Source organism: Maylandia zebra, linkage group LG2 (assembly GCF_041146795.1).
Source record: "Maylandia zebra isolate NMK-2024a linkage group LG2, Mzebra_GT3a, whole genome shotgun sequence".
NCBI lineage: Eukaryota > Metazoa > Chordata > Actinopteri > Cichliformes > Cichlidae > Maylandia > Maylandia zebra.
This window is the reverse complement of record NC_135168.1, coordinates 6,441,455-6,462,130: the sequence shown is the minus strand read 5'-3', so window position 1 is coordinate 6,462,130 and position 20,676 is coordinate 6,441,455. Positions and strand designations below refer to the sequence as shown.

General features: G+C 44.0%; 1 protein-coding gene and 1 long non-coding RNA gene across 2 annotated transcripts in view; one reads left to right on the top strand and one right to left on the bottom strand.

The window, feature by feature from the left end:
• LOC143413219 (uncharacterized) overlaps positions 1-20,676 on the top strand; it is a 332,604-nt gene that overhangs the window by 253,748 nt on the left and 58,180 nt on the right. The window lies entirely within an intron of this gene.
• LOC112432914 (uncharacterized) overlaps positions 16,404-20,676 on the bottom strand; it is a 118,351-nt gene continuing 114,078 nt past the window's right edge. The window contains exons 2-4 of the long non-coding RNA XR_013100384.1: positions 16,786-16,915; positions 16,634-16,694; positions 16,404-16,523 (exon numbers count right to left, since the gene is read on the bottom strand). This is a non-coding gene — a long non-coding RNA (uncharacterized LOC112432914). The remainder of the gene's footprint in view (positions 16,524-16,633; positions 16,695-16,785; positions 16,916-20,676) is intronic.

Below are 20,676 nucleotides of genomic sequence, written 5' to 3'. Positions count from 1 at the left end.
TATATACACAAAGTTACAGGAATCACCACTCCTGTTATTCAGTCTTTTCTCTGCAAATGAACATTTTCAGCCAATATAGGTAATACATCAACATGGCTGCCGTGGCTAAGTTAGGAATATTTATAATGTCATTTCCAAAACTTGCATGTGATCTGCAATTTGTAGCAGATCTACTGACTGTCACAGAGCAGCTGGAGCAGTCTCAAATGCAGGTCAGTCCACTGCTGCCCCCTGTGGCCAAGTGCCATAGCTACTGCTGGATGAACTCGTGACACATCTGCACCTGTTTCTATGAACACATTGAGTCTGAGTGGCTGCACTTACACTGGTGCATTCAACATATTGAAAGATGCCAGCAATGTGGATTGTCAAGACTCAAACCAATCCACATTGCTGGCGTTGCATCTTTCAATGGCAGCAATGGCAGGTATCAGTGCTCAAACCTTTTGTGTTTGTTTCCAACAAGTTGCCCACCTCGGGAAACAAAAATGTGTTCTTTTACTTGTCAGATGAACATATGAGACACTTTGACTCTTCAGTGCAGTGTGGAGCCTAACAAAGATCTGTTTTGTGTCCCAGCTGATCAGCAGGAGGAGGAGAGTCTGACGGAGCAGCAGAGGAACATTTTCAGCTACTTGGACTCAGCTCAGCCACTACAGAGGAAACAATGAGCTCAACACAGAAGGTGACAGACAGAGCAGGACCATATGACCAAAGATATTTATCACCATATACATTTGAACATTTGCCATAACGATGTAGCTGACGATAGAATTGACACCAGACAAAATACTTTACAGCTGCACAACTTTATTAAAAACCCATCAATGTATTTTCACTGAAACAAGCAGCTGTTGTTTATGTGCATTAAAGTTATATAAAAATGTAACAGTGCAAATGCAAATTCCTCGCTGACAGTTTAACCAAAAGGCGTTTCCAGTGGAAACTGGCCGACACATCCTGAGCATAACCATGTATAATATCCACTAAACTTCAGAAGAGGTTATACAGTCGTGGCCAAAAGGTTTGAGAATTGCATAAATATTGGAACCTGGAGAAGTTGCTGCTTAAGTTTTTATAATAGCATTTTGCCTGCACTCCAGAATGTTATGAGGAGTGATCAGATGAACTGCATCGTCCTTCTTTGCCATGAAAACGAACTTAATCCCCAAAAAGCCTTACCACTGCATTTCATTGCTGTCATCAAAGGACCTGCTGAGACCATTTCAGTGATCGTCTTCTTAACTCAGGTGAGAATGTTGGCGAGCACGAGGCTGGAGATCATCATGGCTGTATCCCGATTCAGGTTCTGCAGCTTTAAAGTCCTCAAGGGCCGCGTACTCAAAGACCGCTAAGGCCGAAGTGCGAGGCTCGTAGGCTCGTGAAATGGGACGTCTAGCCTCCGTCGCGCTGCCCAGGTTGCCTAGCAACCATGATACTAACAGCTGGAAACGTTTCATACAGCTTTGTTTGACAGAAATGAAGGAGAACATATTTAGTTCATTTGTTTCTACATGAGCTCTGTGTGATTTGATGAGTATCTGAGGCTGAGACCACAGGACTGTGAAACATGATTGTTGGGCTTCATTTCTGTGCTGAACAGTCGTTTAAGATTAGCTGTAAATAACAATTAGCTGGTGTTGTTCATGAGACTAAAGTCAGTGTAAATATGATATGGCCAATATTATAGTTATCATATTAATCACTTCACTCACAGACAAGTATCTGTGACAGTGTGTATACAGATGTATCATATCTATGTATCATGTCTCAGTTATGTGTGCCATTACTGTATTTAACACACACATAAGGCGCACTGGATCATAGGGCGCATACAAGTACCGTATGCGTATTTAAAAATAAAGCAGGAGCAAACCTGAGTTCGGTACTCACATTTTTATTACCAGTAATCGTCATCATCAACAACACACAAGCATACAAGTGTGCGTATTTAAAAATAAAGCAGGAGCAAAACAAAGTTTGGTACTCACATTTTTATCATCAATCAAACCCATCGAAGTCCTCATCCTCTGTGTCTGAATTGAACAGCTGCGCTAAATCTCCATCAAACATGCCAGGTTCACTTTCTTCACTGTCAGTCACTTTCCGTGCCGTGCGGCTCCTCGGAAATGATGCCGGCTTTTGCGAAAGCTCGAACAACAGTGCCAGCAGCCATGTTAGCCCAAGCATCTACAATCCATTGGCAAATTGTGGCGTAACTCGCCCGGCGCTGCCTTCCACTCTTGGTGAAACTGTGGTCTCCATCGGTCATCCATCGCTCCCAGGCCGCTCGCAGCCTTACTTTGAACGGGCGGTTCACACCGATGTCCAGCGGTTGGAGTTCCTTTGTCAGGCCTCCCGGAATGACAGCAAGCTCACAGTTCATTTGTTTCACTAGTTTTTTCACATCGGCTGTGAGATGGGCACGCATAGAGTCACAGATCAACAGCGATGGTGATGCGTGGAAAAAAACCACCTGGTCTCCTTACATACACCTCCCTCAGCCAGTCTTTCATCATTTCTTCATCCATCCAGCCCTTTTCGTTTGCCTTAATGATGATTCCTGCTGGAAACTTCTCTTTAGGCAAAGTCTTTCGCTTAAAAATCACCATAGGCAGCAGTTTCTGTCCATTAGCATGGCAGCCAAGCACAACAGTAAAAGAAGACTTTTCATACCCCGTTGTGCGTATCGCTACCGTGCTGGTCCCCTTCTTCTCCACAGTGTGACTCACCGGGATGTCAAAAGTGAGCGGGGCCTCGTCCATGTTTGTGATGTGGCTGGGCTGGATGTGTTTGTCGCCGATGTGTTTGCTGCAGTAGGAGCGGAAGATGGCCAGCTTTTCCTTATAATCCGCTGGAAGTTGCTGCGCTACCGTAGTCCTGGTCCGGATGGAAAAATGGCACCGTTTCATCAAACGAAAGCACCAAGACGGGCCTCCTTGGAAATGTTCAATGTTCATCTCTTCAGCTAGTGAAACTGCTTTTAGCCGAATGGTGACCGTCGAAACGCTTCTCCCGCTCGTTCTTTGCTCGATGATCCACCGCTCGAGTCTTTCCTCCAACTCGGGCCTCCTCGCCTTATGTCCGCGGAAACTCAGCTGCGTCTTCTTGACCTGCCGGAGCTTGTTTTCTAGCTTCCTCCATTTGCAAACCATCGATTTGTTAATCTTAAATTCTCTCGCCGCTGCTCGATTTCCATGTTCCTCCGCGTAGCTGATGGCCTTCAGTTTAAACTGTGCTTCGCAAGCGTGTCTCTTTGGCATTTTCAGGGTTGTTAAAACAACGATGTTCTGCATAATGCACATACCTGTTCTTTTATACAGGTATAAAAGAACAGGTATAGGGCGCACTGCGCTATAGTAGGGCGCACTGCGCTATAGGGCGCGCCGTACTTTTTGAAGAAAATCTAAGACTTTTAAGTGCGCCTTATGGTCGTGAAAATACGGTATGTGTAAAAAGCAAACGTAGGAGCTGTGATAACTGTCTTCTTTTTTTTTTTTTTTTGTCCCGTTTGGATCTATAGCCATCAGAATTGTTGTCTTGAAGCCAAGAAAGATGCCAAGCGGATTTATTTTACCAAGTGGATCATCATTGAATTAAGATGGCGCCGGTGAGGTCGGCTGCCGTCACGACTGCTCCGACCACTTTTTCTTTGTCTTTGTTTTTTTAAGTTAGTTTTCAGCGTTTCTAAATCGGCAAAATCATCACCATTGGGTACATTAGGTATGACAGTGACACTCTTGTTTCTATTGGTTTACAATGTACTCACAATTCGATGTTTTTAACTCCGGATCCGAGCTGGCCGAGTGAGATCTCGAGGGAGAACAAAGGGAAGCGGCGGCGGCCTAGAGGGAAGCGAGCCGGCGTCAGGAACAGGCTGAGAGCTCGTGCACACCGCACACCTCTGCCTAGCATCCTGCTCGCCAACGTCCAGTCACTGGAGAACAAGCTTGACGACCTCAGGGCCAGGATAAAGTTCCAGAGAGACATTCGGGACTGCAATCTCCTCTGCTTCACCGAGACATGGCTGAACCCAGAGGTGCCGGACCACGCCATCCAGCCGGCCGAGTTCTTCTCGGTTCACCGCATGGACAGGACACGGGACTCGGGGAAGTCAAGGGGAGGCGGCGTGTGTTTAATGGTGAACAACAACTGGTGCAACAGTGCGAACGTTGTTCCTCTCACACGCTCCTGCACACCAAATCTGGAACTACTGTCCATCATGTGTCGTCCTTTTTATCTACCTCGGGAATTTACATCGGTCATCGTAAGTGCCGTTTATATTCCACCACAAGCGGACACGGTCACCGCCTTATGCGAGCTGCATGAGGCACTCACACAGCACCAGACACAACACCGGGACGCTGCGCTTATTGTGACGGGGGACTTTAATAGCGCCAACCTCAAACGCGCAGCGCCGAACATTTATCAACACATCACCTGCCCCACCAGGGGTGAAAGGACACTGGACCACTGCTACACTACGGTCAAGGACGGCTACAAGGCACAATCCCGCCCCCCGTTTGGCAAATCTGATCACGCCGCCATCTTCCTCATGCCAAAATACAAACAAAGGCTGAAACAGGAAGTTCCGGTTCAGAGGAAGGTCGCGCGCTGGACGGATCAATCGGTGGCCGCGTTACAGGACGCACTCGATGACGCAGACTGGGGCATGTTCAGAAACAGCTCCGACGATGACGTCAACGTGTTTACGGAAGCGGTTGTGGGATTCATCGGGAAACTAGCGGATGATACCGTGGAGACAAAGACTATCACAACGTTTCCCAACCAGAAGCCGTGGGTGGATAAAACCATCCGCGACGCTCTGAGATCCCGCACCGCTGCCTACAACACGGGATTCATGACGGGGGACATGGACCCGTACAAAGCCGCGTCATATAACGTGCGGAGGGCGGTGAAAGAAGCGAAGCAGCGCTACGGGAGGAAACTAGAGTCACAACTCCAACAGAGTGACTCTAGGAGCCTGTGGCGGGGACTAAGGACAATAACGGACTATAAAGCACCAACAACCGGTATGACGAACGCGGCCGTGACTCTGGCAGACGAGCTGAACACTTTCTATGCTCGCTTCGAGGCTGCAGCTAAGGTCTCCAACAATGCTTGTGTTAGCGGCGCTAACGGCTGCAGACAGGAAGATACTGCCAGCACCGGAAACGTGCTCGTCATCTCCGAGCATGAAGTAAGGAGAGCCTTCAAGAGAGTGAACACCAGGAAAGCAGCAGGACCAGACGGCATCCCAGGTCGTATCCTCAGAGACTGCGCATACCAGCTAGCTCCTGTGTTCACTGAGATATTCAACATCTCTTTATCTCAGTCGGTGATCCCCACATGCTTCAAAGAGTCCATCATTGTTCCTGTCCCGAAGAAACCCCACCCTGCTTCTCTCAATGACTATCGCCCTGTAGCCCTCACCTCAGTAGTGATGAAGTGCTTTGAACGCCTGGTCAGAGACTTCATCATTTCTTCACTACCAGACACACTGGACCCACTACAGTTCGCTTACCGTCCAAATCGTTCCACAGACGATGCCATCTCTCATCTCCTCCACACATCACTCACTCACTTGGACACTAGAAGGGGGAATTATGTTAAAATGCTCTTCATAGACTACAGCTCTGCATTTAACACCATAATTCCCTCCACACTCACCACCAAGCTGGAGCATCTGGGACTCAGCTCATCTATGTGTCAGTGGATCTCCAACTTCCTAACTGGCAGACCACAGGCAGTAAGGATGGGCGGACATGTCTCAGCCTCCACCACTCTCAGCACTGGAGCCCCCCAGGGGTGTGTTCTGAGCCCCCTGCTGTACTCTTTGTACACATATGACTGTGTGGCCACTACCAGCTCCACCACCATCATCAAGTTTGCTGACGACACCGTCGTGGTGGGCCTGATCTCTGATAACAACGAGACGGCCTACCTGAAGGAGATTAGGAATCTGGAGAACTGGTGCCAGAGGAACAACCTCCTTCTAAACGTCAGTAAGACAAAGGAGCTGATAGTGGACTTCAGCACTAAGCAGGAGAGGAACTACCAGACCCCCGTCATCAACGAGTGCCCAGTGGAGAGAGTGGACAGCTTCAAATACCTCGGAGTTCACATCACGCAGGACCTGTCATGGTCCTGTCACATCAACACCGTGGTGAAAAAGGCCCGACAGCGTCTCTACCACCTCAGACGCTTGAGAGACTTCCAACTGCCCTCCAAGGTGCTCAGGAACTTTTACTCGTGCACCATAGAGAGCATCCTGGCGGGAAACATCTTAACCTGGTTCGGGAACAGCACCATGCAGGACAGACGAGCTCTACAGAGGGTTGTGCGGTCAGCTGAGCGCACCATCCGCTCCGAGCTCCCTGACCTGCACTCAATCTACAGCAGGCGGTGCTGGACCAAGGCCAGGAAGATCGTGAAGGACCTCAGCCATCCCAACAACAGACTGTTCTCTCTGCTGAGGTCAGGAAAGCGATTCCGCTCCCTGAAGACCAACACAGAGAGACTGAGGAGGAGCTTCTTCCCGCAGGCGATACGGTCTCTCAATCACACCACCACACAGTACTGACCCACACATACAGTTCTTACACACACACTGGACATTCTGGACTTTGGTTTTGCACAACACTGGTCACTATATTCTTCATTTCCAGTTAATACTTGTACAGCTGCTGTTATTGTGTATATATTTATTTATATTTAGATTTCTTCATACATTCTTATATAGTTCTATATTGTGTATTGTGTATTTTGTTGTACAGTTATTTTATTTTCAACTTTAATTTATATATTTTATCTTATTCTTCCCAGTTAAATTTACCCGTCATTCTAATTTGTGTTGTACAGTTATTTCATTTTTAACCTTAATTTATATTTTATTCCTTCCTAGTTAAATTTACCCTTTTTAATTTTTCATATTTATTTCCTATCTTATTCATAGCCTTTTCCTTTTTTGTTTTCTTTAGGTCACGAGCAGTTGTCCAAGCATTTCACTACATATCGTACTGTGTATGACTGTGTACGTGACAAATAAAATTTGAATTTGAATTTCATGGCCTTGCCATATTGGTCCATTTGATTGACCTTTATTATAATTATGAATTTATTTTATTTTCAGTTGCAAACGGGACAGACATAACTGTGGGATAGGACAGGGGGAAAGAATGAAAGAAAGAGGGGGAGAGAAAGAAAGAAAACCAAAGGGGAGAAGAGACGGTGAGAAGGGGGGGAAGAGAGAAAAAAAACAAACAAAAAACAAACAAAAAAAACTCCTGGGTCACCTGTATGGAGAAAAAAAAAACAGAGGAGACAGCAAACAACAAAGAGCAACATAATAATAGAAAAAAAAAGCACCATCACAATAAACTAGCTAGCCATAGATATCAATATTTACTAAATAATAAACGATATTGTGCAACACTCAAGATAGACAGCGCACAGTGTGCTTTGAGGCAGCAGCCAAGAAAGCTGTAGTCCGCATCTGTGAATACCCATGTGTACACCTGTGTGCATACCTGTGTGGATCAGCATGCTTGCATTCCAAAGGTTTCTCCATGTAATGATCTGCTAGGGAGTGTGGGGGGGCCACAGCCCCGTCCTTTATGGTATCAAGCAGGTATGGAGGAGATCAAAACTCCAGACATCCAGAGGCCCCCAGAACACAAGAGACCAAGGAAGACCCACAGAGGGGCAGCTGCGCCACTGTCCCAGTAAGAGCTAAGGAGAGTCCCAGATGAGGGCTCATTCAGCAGCCGCGGAGCAGAAGCCAGGGGGAGTTGCAGTGACGCGCCCGTGAGCTCCGCCGGCAGCCAGCTGTGCCTGAGTGACTGAGCCCCAGGCCGAGAGGCCGGGGGCACCCCACCTCTGAAATGGCCCGAGCGAGCCCCAATAAGCGGCCGCCAAGGAGTGAGCCGGTGTGTACCCGGACGCCCACCCCCAGATACAAAGAACCACCAACGCACCGACACCCGAGGGAGTCTGCCACCGGCAGGGGAAGTGGGGTGATAACTGTGGTGTGATAACTGTGTCTGATAGAATGAAGAGTAGACTGATATATGAAATATTCCTTTATTGAGTGAGAAAATCAGACCATGTCATAACTGCTGTAAGTCACACAGAATAGATATCAGAGCCTTAAACAGGCTGACTTCTGCTAAATGGGTCAAACTGGGCAGAAAGTCTACAAACACATAACATCCTTATAGAATATGATGTAACACTATAGATCAACTTAGCTCAGAATATATAAAGCATATAAACAGTTACAGCAATATGATGCAACAAACACAGCAGCTACTGATCCAAAATACTCAAAGCTTCATAGAACTGAAACCAACATTTATTTTTAGCTCCATTCTGCTGCTGATACAGACTTTAGGTTTCTGAACATTAAACTTGTTGCTGCCTTTCATAGTGTGTAACTTGAAGGCCCTGAGTACTTTCTCCCACACTGGAAACACTGGGATGATCACATTATTTGAACATTACCTAATAAGACTGATTCAGCACAGACAGTTATGTTAAACTTTCCTAGCAGTCCTTCACAAACAGGGAACAGTCTGTCTATTCTCTCCATCTGTCAGCTGCTGCTGGCTCTTCCTCCTCCTCTTCCTCACACACTGCTGAGTTTGTCCTGGTGGATCATCAGGGCTGCAAAGCCTCACAGATGATGTGCAGCAGTGGCTCCCTCAGTCTGTCCTCACTCTGGACACTTGTAGTCGTCACACATGGAAATCAAATGTGTGATAAGCTGCAGGATTCAAACACAAGTGTAACTTATAAACACATGTTCATACTTTTATTCCACAATCAGAGAGAAAGAAACAGAGAGAGAGTGCAGGACAGACAGACAGGTGGCAGTCTCAGGTGTACACACTGCTACACAACAGCACCAGAGAAGCAGGATTTAGTGTTTGTGTTATTACGAGTGTAAACAAGAAGAGTTCCAGATGGTGCAGTGGACACATGTGTGACTGCTGTGATTAAAGCATCTTTCTTTCAGCTTAACGAGTGAACCGTCAGCTCGTTCAAACACACGTTAAAGTGCGTTTGGCTCGACACCACCGAACAGAGGCAGCAATATAACACAGCTAACATTAACAGTGCAGTGGATCCTGCTTGTGCCGTGATGTTCAGGACTGCAAACCGAGCAGCATCACTGACTTTCAGCTTGTTGTGTTTGTGGATATATGACTGACTTTAATTATCCACAAAATCATCACATTCTCTGTCAGATTAAGGTCGACTATTGAACGGCGTATATTTTAAAGGCTTTAAAACCAAGTTAACGCTGAAAGTACAAACATCACTAATGTCACATAACTCTGCCGACAAGGCATAGCTATGGCTATGAAATGCTCTTTGTGTATCACTTCTTCATTATGAAAGATGTCATTAATGCACTAGTAATGTCTCATCTGGAGTATTGTTCAATCATTTGGTCAGCAGCTAATAAGACAGATCTTAACAGACTTCAGTTAGTCCAGAATAAGGCGTCCAGATTAGTGTGAAGATGTTCATACTATACTAATATTGATAAAATACATAATAACCTTTCTTGGCTTCCTGTACAGGCTAAAATATTCTATGGCTTACTTGTAGTTCTAAAGAAAGCAATTCTGTTAAACACACCACATTTATTCTGCTCAGCTGCAGTATCCAGATGAAATACATCATCATATTACACAGTTTTCAACAAGCTGCAATTTAGTAAATGCTCGAGTTAAAAGTAACGTTTTGTAAAACTGTTACATTTAGAGCAACTTTTAAGTGGAATAAGTTGCCTTAAAAAATTAGAGAATTATTCAAAACTTCAATGAACACTTAAAAGCCGATTTACAGAGCTTTTAGTTGTTGTAAATATTGTAAGACATGATTTGTTTTTGAAATTTGTGTAATGTGCCTCAATGTTATTGATATTATTATTATTATTGATTGCTTATATTTGAACAATTGTGAAACCTCACTGTGGATGTAAGAGTGAAATTATGTGGATATCTTGAATCCACTTTATTGTGTAATATTTTATGTGAGTATTTGACGGAAGACGAGCAACATCTGTTGTGGAAGCTAACGGGGTTCCTTTAGAATAAACAAACATAGGATTTATTATCACTGAATAATTCTGTATAAATCTATACAAATTATAGAAATATGTAATAGGAAACAACAAAATAATCTAAATTATAAAATAGTGTGTGTGTGCATGATTTTAGTGTTTGAACAGTCATGAATTATCTTTAACAGCAGGTTGGATGTAATGTGTTAGAACTACCAGCAGGTGGGGATAAGAGACCTTTAAGGTGTTTGGTGCCACGCTCCACCTTCAGGTTTAAAACTAGTGTTAATGGAGTTTGAAGGTTGAGTTTGTTCCACGACTGCATTTCACTCACTGCCTCTGTTTGTATCTCTGTCACTGCAGGACCAACATAGAGCCAGAAGTCAGCGCTCTCAGGAGGCCGACAAACCTCACAGAAGAAAGGGAGAGAAAAAACACACCTGTGACGAGTGTGGGAAGGGTTTTACTGTGAGGGCTAAACTAAAACAGCATCAGGTCATCCACACTGGAGAGAGACCGTTCAGCTGTGACTTGTGTGGAAAGTCTTTTTCCTTGAAGGGTTCCCTAAAAACACACCAACTCATCCACAGTGGAGTTAAAGCGTACAGCTGTGATCAGTGTGGCAGAGCTTTTACTCACAGTAGCAGCTTACAGAGGCATCTAGTTACCCACTCTGGAATTAAGGCATACAGCTGTGATCAGTGTGGCAGAGCTTTTACTCACAGTAGCAGCTTACAGAGGCATCTAGTTACCCACTCTGGAATTAAGCCATACAGCTGTGACGAGTGTGGGAAAGGTTTTACTGAGAAGGCTTCACTAAAACAGCATCAGGTCATCCACACTGGAGAGAGACCGTTCAGCTGTGACTTGTGTGGAAAGTCTTTTTCCTTGAAGGGTTCCCTAAAAAAACACCAACTCATCCACAGTGGAGTTAAAGCGTACAGCTGTGATCAGTGTGGCAGAGCTTTTACTCACAGTAGCCACTTACAGAAGCATCTAGTTACCCACTCTGGAATTAAGGCATACAGCTGTGACATCTGTGGAAAAACTTTCAGCCAGAGAGGGAGCCGAAATACACACCTACGCATTCACACCAGACATGATGTGTACTGCTGTGAACAGTGTGGCAAATACTTTACAACAGACGCACACTTACAACAACACATGTTTACCCACACTGAGGAGAGACCTTATCAATGTGACCTGTGTGAGAAGACTTTTAAATCTCCACATGACCTGAGACGACACCAACAGATCCACACCAGAAAGAGACTCTACAAGTGCAGCTACTGTGAGGTTTGTATTTATATTGTTATCTTGTCATTTTAGCCTGACTGTTTGGAACAACTCTGCTCATTAAACTGTGTTAGCATGTTAGCAATTCTACTGCATGGAAAAGCAGCTCTGAGTGATTATTCAGATTTTCCTTTCAGTTATGATTTTAGTATTACTGTAGTATTATGGTGGTAGTATTGTAGTTATTGCAGCCCAGTAAACTGAGTGTGTTAACTGAAACAGTCAAATGTAGTTGGACGTCTGCAGAGATGCTCTTTATTTCAGGCGACGTTCAGGATACAAATGTTGAAGGACTGACTTACACTGTCTTTGTGTCTTTGTTTAGAAGCAGAGCGACACAGATGGATCCAGTTCTCAACCCTGTCATCACTGTGGTGGTGGGAAAGACTTTCATTGTGACCTCTGTGGAAAAACTTTCAGTCGGCAAGCTGCCCTTAAAACACATCAACGTAGACACACTGGAGACAAACTGAAATACTGCAAAGAATGTGGGAGAAGCTTCACCACATTACATCACTTAAAACGACATGAACTGATTCACAGTGGGGTTAAAAAGCACCTCTGTGATCAGTGTGGGTCATCCTTCACCACTGCAGGTCAGCTTAAATCACACAAAGGAGTCCACACAGGAGAGAAACCACACAAGTGCAGACACTGTGAGAGAAGCTTCTCACAGTCAGGTAGTCGTAACCTTCATGAACGTGCACACATGGAAGGAAACTACAGCTGTGACCAGTGTGACAAGAGCTTCAGGAATCTCAGATCATACTCTGCACACAAACGATCCCACGTTACTAATAAACTGTTTCACTGTTACCAATGTGCCCAAACATTCACCTCATTGTCTGCTCTGTGCAAACATCAGCGCGATCACTCAGGGCTGAAATCACTCCCATCACTGGATCACAGTGAATCTGAAGACACAGAAAGATCCTCTGGTTTCTGTGTCAGACTCAAAAAGCTTGAGATCAGGCTCCACAGAGTTCAGATAGAATCATTTAAACTTGTGTTGAACTGAACTGGTTGTTGGGCTGAACTTCTACATAATACAGATCTACATGGGATCTTCTTTTCTGTTGTTTTACTGAGTCAGTTTTGTCCTTTTTTCTCTGTCCTGGTTTTGCTCGTCTGTAAATGATTGAAACTCAGTCAAATAGTTCATTGTTCTCCAGCAAAACGTTTTGGAAACTCATGTTTAACCTTTAAAACTCTGACATGTTTTAGCACACAAGGCTTCATCGGGGAGTTCACTCATGATTGGACCATGAGAACAAAGGTTTTTAGTTCTTTCAAAGAGAGTCTTGGAGATGTTTGATGTTTCTGTTTTTCTGAAACCACCTGAAAGAAAAACTATTTTTCTTGCTTTATGTAGTGTGGAAGTTTTTAATGTTTCTTCATCTGTGATGTTCTTGAATGTGTTCACGTGAAGATGGTACAAATAAACTGTCCTTTCAGCTTTAGCTCCTAATTTATTCATTATTTATGGATGTAGCACAGCAGCCGTCTTTTGATTAACACATGGAGGGCTCGGGAACTGATGGTGTCGTCTCCCTAATTTGCCCACTCAGTAAATCTCACTCATGGCCAAGAAATTGAAATAAACCTTGTTTCCCTGCTGGATAGTGATCCACTGTAACTCTGCTCCTCCTTCCTGTTTAGGATTTCTGTGGCTGAAGTAAAATTCCCTCCATCCATCACTTATCCCAGCTAACCCAAAGTGAAATAAAGTTTTGCTGGTCTTAAAAAAGCATTACAATAATGGGCATTACCAATGCAAACTGAATGATACAGAAGATGAAAGAAGAGACTTTGATCAGTTAATAAAGCTCATGATCTGGATTCATTGTGGCTGCTACACAGATACTTCTGGGTCACTTCTCTCAGTTAGGAACCTTCCTCACCAAACTGACTGTTGGACCACACCCCTGGTTTCATGAGAAATTGTTTCAGCCATGATTTCTCTTCCTGTATTTCAGAGTAAAGACTGAAGTGACAAATGGAAGCATGTTTAAAAAACACAATGTGAGAGAGACGTTGAGGTCCTTAGAAGTTACCCTGGGTTTTTCTGTCACCCTGCTAGATGTTACACACCTTGTTATTGGACTGATTTCTACTGCTGGACTACTCCTGCGGAGAGTAACAATACTCTTACTAATTAGCTTTCTGTATAATATTGGTGACGCTGAGCACGTTTCCAAGGCTACCGTCTGTCGGGCAGTCAGGAATGTTACAGTTGCACTGAAACGTCTCCTGCACTCGTTTGTGGTGTTCCCCGGTCATAGACCCACAAGATTCATCAAAGAGGGATGCCACAAAATTGCAGGTATCAGGATGACCAAAACTTAATGTATGATGTGGTGATACTTGAACTACTACTTAAATTTTACATATATTTTCAGGGTTCCCAGGCGTGATTGGCTGTACAGATGGCACTCACATTCCAATCATTGCTCCTTCAGTAAATGAAGGAGACTATGTGAACAGGAAGTCTTTCCACAGCATTAATGTACAGGTACATAGTTCCCTGTAGCATTTCAAACTAACAAATTATTTCATTATAGTAATGGATGCTAATTTGTGTTCTCTGCACTGTGAAGATCATATGTGATGCTGCCAACATTATCACAAATGTGGAAGCCAAGTGGCCAGGCTCTGTCCATGACTCACAAATATTCCGTGAATGTACACTGAGCACAAAATTTGGACATGGTGAGTTGAGAATACCTTAAAATATATAAAGACCAATTGCTTCAGGGACATTTGAACTGAAGTGTATCCTTCTGTCTTAGGAGAGTTCACTGGCTACTTGCTTGGTGATAGGGGGTATCCATGTTTACCCTATTTGCTTACCCCTTACTCTGACCCTGAACCGGGCCCACAGCAGCGATATAATCTGGCTAATTGCAGGACAAGAGCCAGAATTGAAATGACTATCGGAATGCTTAAGGCCCGGTTCCAGTGCCTGCAAAGACTCAGGGTCACCCCAGAAAGGGCATGTGACATTATTGTGGCATGTGTGATTCTTCACAACATTGCCACAATTAGAGGAGAACACTGTCCTTCTGAACCAAACATCAGCAGTGATCCAAACCATGAACATCCTGACCCTCCCACGGACATACAAGATGGAAGCGCAGTCAGAGACACCATATGTCACAATCATTTCTTTTGACCCATCACCTCAACATGTTGAAAGAAGAATAAACAGATTTTTTGTTCAACTGGCTTTATTGGTCGCCTGTATTTCCTGTACACAAAGTATTAAAAGATGTAAACCTCATAAAGTGTCTCTGTTGCTTCCTCCTCTGTAACAGCTGTCAATGTTTCTTCATTATTTTCCTGTAGTAAAGAAATAAACAACATTGCTGTTCTACTGTAAACTCATATAATCTGTGGAGTATTACTCACAACTGCATGTTGGTCTGGCTCAACAGGAGGCTGCACCAGATGCAGTACACCACCACCATCAACTGATAGAATATGAGGTTTATACAGGTCACTTATAACTTACAAGGGACCAAATGGCAATTAACAAACATACCAATCACCTTACACTTCATTGTCATTATGCTCTCAAAGACAACCAAGACTGAGGGAAGGCAGAATCAGTAGGAAAATAACTTCACTACAAAATAATTCATTATGGTAAAGAGTTTATCAAATGAATGAGTAGCACTGCAAAGGTGACTGTGAAGAAAGGATGTATGCACATCATGTATTATTTTGAATTTACCCCTTATGTAGGCACTTGTGTCTTGCGGGGTTATTGACTCAGAGGATGTCCCCGCAGAGATGCCTTCGGCCACAGGGCGCCCACTGTTTTGGCTGAGGGCCAACTGCTGAGCCTCTGTGAGTGGTGGTGGTGGAGGACCCCCACCTGTTTTTCGGGCCTCCGCTTTTTTTCTGTTGGCTATAACGGGTCACATTTGAGCACACAGAGTAAGCAAATATGTACTTGTAATGTGCTCAGATAATTTCAATAAGTACTTACAGAAAGAAAATTAATGTAGCCTCTAACTGCAATTGATTTACATCGGACAAACAGACCAAGCACTATGGCTCATAATACAATTACACCTTACCTGTTTGGACTATATTTTTATATTTCATTTTTACTTGCTGCCAGGAACGTTTGGGGCCTGTTGGGTTGCACCTGCGCTCACATCACATCACAAAATAAAATGTATAAAATAACAAATAAAATAACATATGATAAAATAACGTGTTAAATGGGTGGAAATCCCTAGATCAATGTTTATATTAACACTCACGCATTGACTCTGTCGGCTATGTTTTGCCATGCATGCTCTCTTTCTTTTGCAGCTGTGGCTGTGTTACTTTTTTCCGCGGAATTTGCATGTTATCGGCATATGCTGCCATCAGAATTTCGGCCTCAAGCGCTGTGAAATACATTGACCGCGCCTTCTTTCCCTCCGTCTCCATGGTGACTCGCTTAATCTGTGCTCCGCTTATCAGGGCTTTATGTATCCTCGTCCACGCGCTTCACTTGGGGTTAAAGCAACTCCGCGTTGACTGAACTAATTGTTATCAGCCTTTCTGAAACCGAATATTCCGAGTTGGACAGTTCGGGGTTACTCAACCCTGCGTTTGTTTTCATTCAAAGGCTTTATGGTTTTTCCTTTAATACCTGGTGGGCCGGTCTCCAGTCAAAATGCCCGGGACCATTTTTTGTCCCAGTCCAGCCCTGGTGTCAGATCTGCATGCAGTGTCAATGAGACGATCAACAACAGATCAGACAAAACACTCAGGCGGACACTCCTCTGTAGAAGGAAACATGGAAAGTGTGAGGTAATCAGTGCACAACATCACTTTGTATTTCAGGCAGTTTTTATATAGAACTTCAGCACCAATGTAAAAGTTCTGGTTTTAGGAAGATGAAGAACATTTTCAGGAAGGATACCGTCTGCAAGCAGAGCTGCTTGAACCTCAGCGCTGAGGTCCAGACTACTTCCTGTGAAGCCACGTGATGTAAATCTGCTGCTGTAACTTCACAGTTTACTGAAGCTAAATGCAACGTTACCATATAATCTGTTTTCAACAAAGGTTTCACTCCGTCCGGTGTTGATGGAATGATTCAGGCCGTACTCGTCAGGCTTCCCGTCGACCACACGCATTTCAGTCACAAACCCCGTGACTGACAACAAGGGAAACAGCAGAAGAAAAGATGTGAAAAATACTGGATGATGATGATGGAGGATTAACCGCGGTGGCTAAACTGTTTCCTGTCTTTGTGGGCGTACTCACAGGGAAGTTTCCAGGCACGTCAGTCTTGGTGGCTAAAGTCTCCATTTTCCAACATGTATCGCTACAGGTGCAAAGACACAACATTAATCATCAGTGTAAATATTTTAATGCTGTCCAAACGGTGTTTGCTTTGTCTGTCCTCTCGCACTCACAGAGGAAACGAGGACGCCACCTTCAACCCATCTTCAGTTGGCTCAACCATGGCCGGACTTCCTGTTGGCTTTGTGACAGCAAACCACTTGAAATTAGAGCAAACTGCAGTCAAGCAGCACTTACAGCAACCTGTGGACACGCAAATGGAAAGCACTGAGAATCATACAGAAGCATAAGAGCTGTTTATTGTAACACGTGTGTGTGTGTGTGTGTGTGTGTGTGTGTGTGTGTGCACATTAATAACACACTGATGTATGTTAGTTTGATTTATGCTATATCTGAGAAAACAATTGCAGAATTTTACATCAAAGTTTCCAAAGCTGATGTTTTGTTGTTCACACTGTTTTATATTCATATATCTGTGAAGGTTCTCAGTCATCCAGGTCATCGTAGTCAAAGGAGCTTGCAAAGAAAAGCGTCTGGACTTCTTTAAGTTACTTGAAGACGTTTCACCTCTCATCCGAGAAGCTTCTTCAGTTCTAAGGTCAAATGGTGGAGAGTCCCAGATATAAACCTAGTGGGAGTGACCCCCCACAGAGGGACAAAAGGACCCCCTGATGATCCTCTAATCGCCTGAGCCAAGGTGTGAAACTGGGTGTGGGCCCCAATCAGCCAGAGTTTCGGGTGAGTTCATTGTGAAACTTGGCCCCACCTTGTCATGCGAATTCCTGAGATCAGATGGCCCAGGATGTGAGTGGGCGTTAAGGCGTCTGGGAGGGATCTCAAAACTGGATTATAGATGGCAGAGAGTTGGTGTCGTAAACCCCCGCCTCTGTTCAATGATGGTCGCTCACAGTGGACATAGATGGCTTCTTTCACTCCTCTTTCAAACCATCTGTCCTCTCTGTCCAAAATGTGAACATTGGCATCCTCGAAAGAGTGACCTTTGACCTTAAGATGCAGATGGACAGCTGAGTCTTGTCCTGTGGAGGTGGCTCTTCTGTGTTGTGCCATGCGCTTGTGAAGTGGCTGTTTGGTCTCTCCAATGTAGAGGTCTGAGCATTCCTCGCTTCACTGTACAGCATACACCACGTTGTTAAGTTTGTGTTTTGGCGTTTTGTCTTTCGGGTGAACCAGTTTGTGTCTGAGCGTGTTGTTGGGTCTGAAATGCACCGGGATGTCATGCTTGGAGAAAACTCTCCTGAGTTTCTCTGATACACCGGCTACATAGGGGATGACAATGTTGTTGCGTCTGTCCTTCTTATCCTCCTTCGCTGGTGTCTGGTCTTCTTTTCTTTGCCTCTTTGCTGACTTTAAAAACGCCCATTTAGGATAGCCGCACGTTTTGAGTGCTTCCTTTACACGTGTGTGTTCCTTCTTTTTTCCTTCAGGCTTAGAGGGAACATGTTCTGCCCGGTGGTGTAGGGTCCTAATTACTCCAAGTTTGTGTTCCAGAGGGTGATGGGAGTCAAAGAGGAGGTACTGGTCTGTGTGTGTGGGCTTCCGGTAAATTTCGATGTTGAGGTTGCCGTTCTCTTCAATGTGCACAGCGCAGTCCAGGAAAGGCAAACAGTTGTCCTTTGTGTCTTCCCTGGTGAACTTGATGTTCATCATCAACATATAAAGTCGTTCATAACAAACTGAAAGGCCGGGAGTTTAAAATGCAAACCGATGGAAGCAGCAGTAGAAGACTATAATGTCACAGAGCACACAGTGTCTATTATTGTGTAGACATTTATAAATAAGAGCTTAATAAAGATGCTTAATTTCTTAAGAAATAAACAGGTGGAGGGATCTTTATCAAAAGTGGATGTTGCATCTGTGGCTAAACCACTGTACCCAAAAACTTTAAAAATCTACTGTGTGTGAGGCTGTGTAAGTAAAGCTTGCCCTTCACACCCGCGTGTAACAAACCATTTGTTGGGGGTTGTGGATTTGACACCTCAGCTTTGTGAAAGTGGGGAAACATGTTTCTGGCTGTGCATAAGATTCCTCCTTACAACTTAGAATCTCAGTTCTAAATGAAATTCAGATGTTTTTTTAAGTATGGCTAATGTATTATTTGACTTCTAAGGCATACACACACACACACACACACACACACACACACACACACACACACACACACACACACACACACACACACACACACACACACGTGCGCGCACACGAACAACACCAACAAAGAGAAGAAGAAGAAGGGGTCGTTTTACTACGCATCATAAAAACGCAATCATTCATCTTCCAACTGTATCTTTCTGTTCTGTCTTTAGAATCATTGGTTTGTGACCTTCCTTCTGTGAGGGCACACACACACACACACACACACACACACACACACACACACACACACACACACACACACACACACAATTTTAAGTAGGCAATACGGTTACCATCATCCTGTCTGGTTTATTGAGTGGGTTGAGAACTGATACATAGACGACTGAATTAGTATTATTTTGGGGAACATGAGAGCAGGGTGATCAGAATCTTGCAGCCAGAGTTTAAATGAGTGAAACTGGCAGATTTTTGTTTTGTTTTGTTTTTGTTTTTGAAGTACGGGTGTTTTCTCACCTATAAGAGAAAGAACATTTTGTGACAAGTCCTAAGACCGGGCTTTTGTATTTTTTCTTTTGTTTTTCAGTTTATTTGTCATTTTTCATTTTATTTTTATTTTTTGAACAGTGCACTGATTTTTGTTTGTGAATTTCTTTTCTTTAAGCAGATCTGCACGTCGGGAAGAAAACCGTTGCGGGTGGGTTTCTCCACATTAAAATGGGCTCTGGAGAAAGCCACTTATTGGGACAAGTCCCTGTCCAAAAAGGATTCAGCGATGTAATCTGATCTAAAGTTCTTCTTTTCTTTTTGAAATGACGTCATTTTGCTGAGAGTGGAAACTAAATGCGACGACAGGTTCCACTATCAGCAAAGAAAGTAAGAATGGATGAATGAATGAATGAATGAATGGAAATAAAACAAACTGACTGACTGGTAAAAGCTGACAAGACTGACTGACTTAACACCATTGCGTGAAGTCAACCCCCACCTGACAAAGGTGTGGATGTATCTCTGTGTGTGTCTCTGTTACAGGAGCAGAAAAATGATAGCAACATCTGAGGTTGCGTGATGGTTTAACCTTTTAAATGCCATTTTTATGTTTGTGAATCTATCAGAGGTGTGTTATTCATGGGCTTGTGGTACTCACAGAAGTTACTGTGAGAAAGTGTGTACACACCTGCGCAGCGCTAACATTTGCATTTTTTCTACAGCATTGCAGTTTTTTATGTGATTTGATGATGTGGTTTTTAGCAGAACAATTGGTGGATGTTTGTTTCTTTATTACAGGTTTTGTTTTCTTTAAGAGTGCATGTAGCATTCAGCAGAAGTGGACAAGTGACATGAGAAAAACAAATAAGGGATGCAGCTTTTATGGAATATTTGAAGATGGGCTATTGAGCTCATAGTGATGAAATGGGTGGAGTGACATTGTTTAAGGGAAGTCACAGATTAAATTGTGGAATAAATTGGGATGATTCATGATTTGGGACAAATTATGGTAATAATAGTGATTTAATGATTGGAGAAAACCTGCACATGATACTTGTCTGTTATGCTGAGTACTTTATCACTTTCATGATCTATAGTTGGTTGCAAATGTGAAGTTTGATTTAGATTGTTTTAGGGAGACTGTGCAACATTCTTATGCATGTCTCATTGGGGAGTTGACACATGGCGAAAGCCGTGTGGCGAGAGGAGTGTTATTTTTTCAATTTGTAGATGTCGTGAGGTGCCAGAGGCAAAGTGGGTGTGGCTGAAGGTCTACAAACGAAAGTGGAACGAGCCCAGGTGGACGGGGGGTCCATTCGAGGTGGAGACCAGGACCTCACACGCGGTCCGACTGAAAGGGAAAGGGGAAACCTGGTACCACTGGAGCTAGTGTGCTGTAG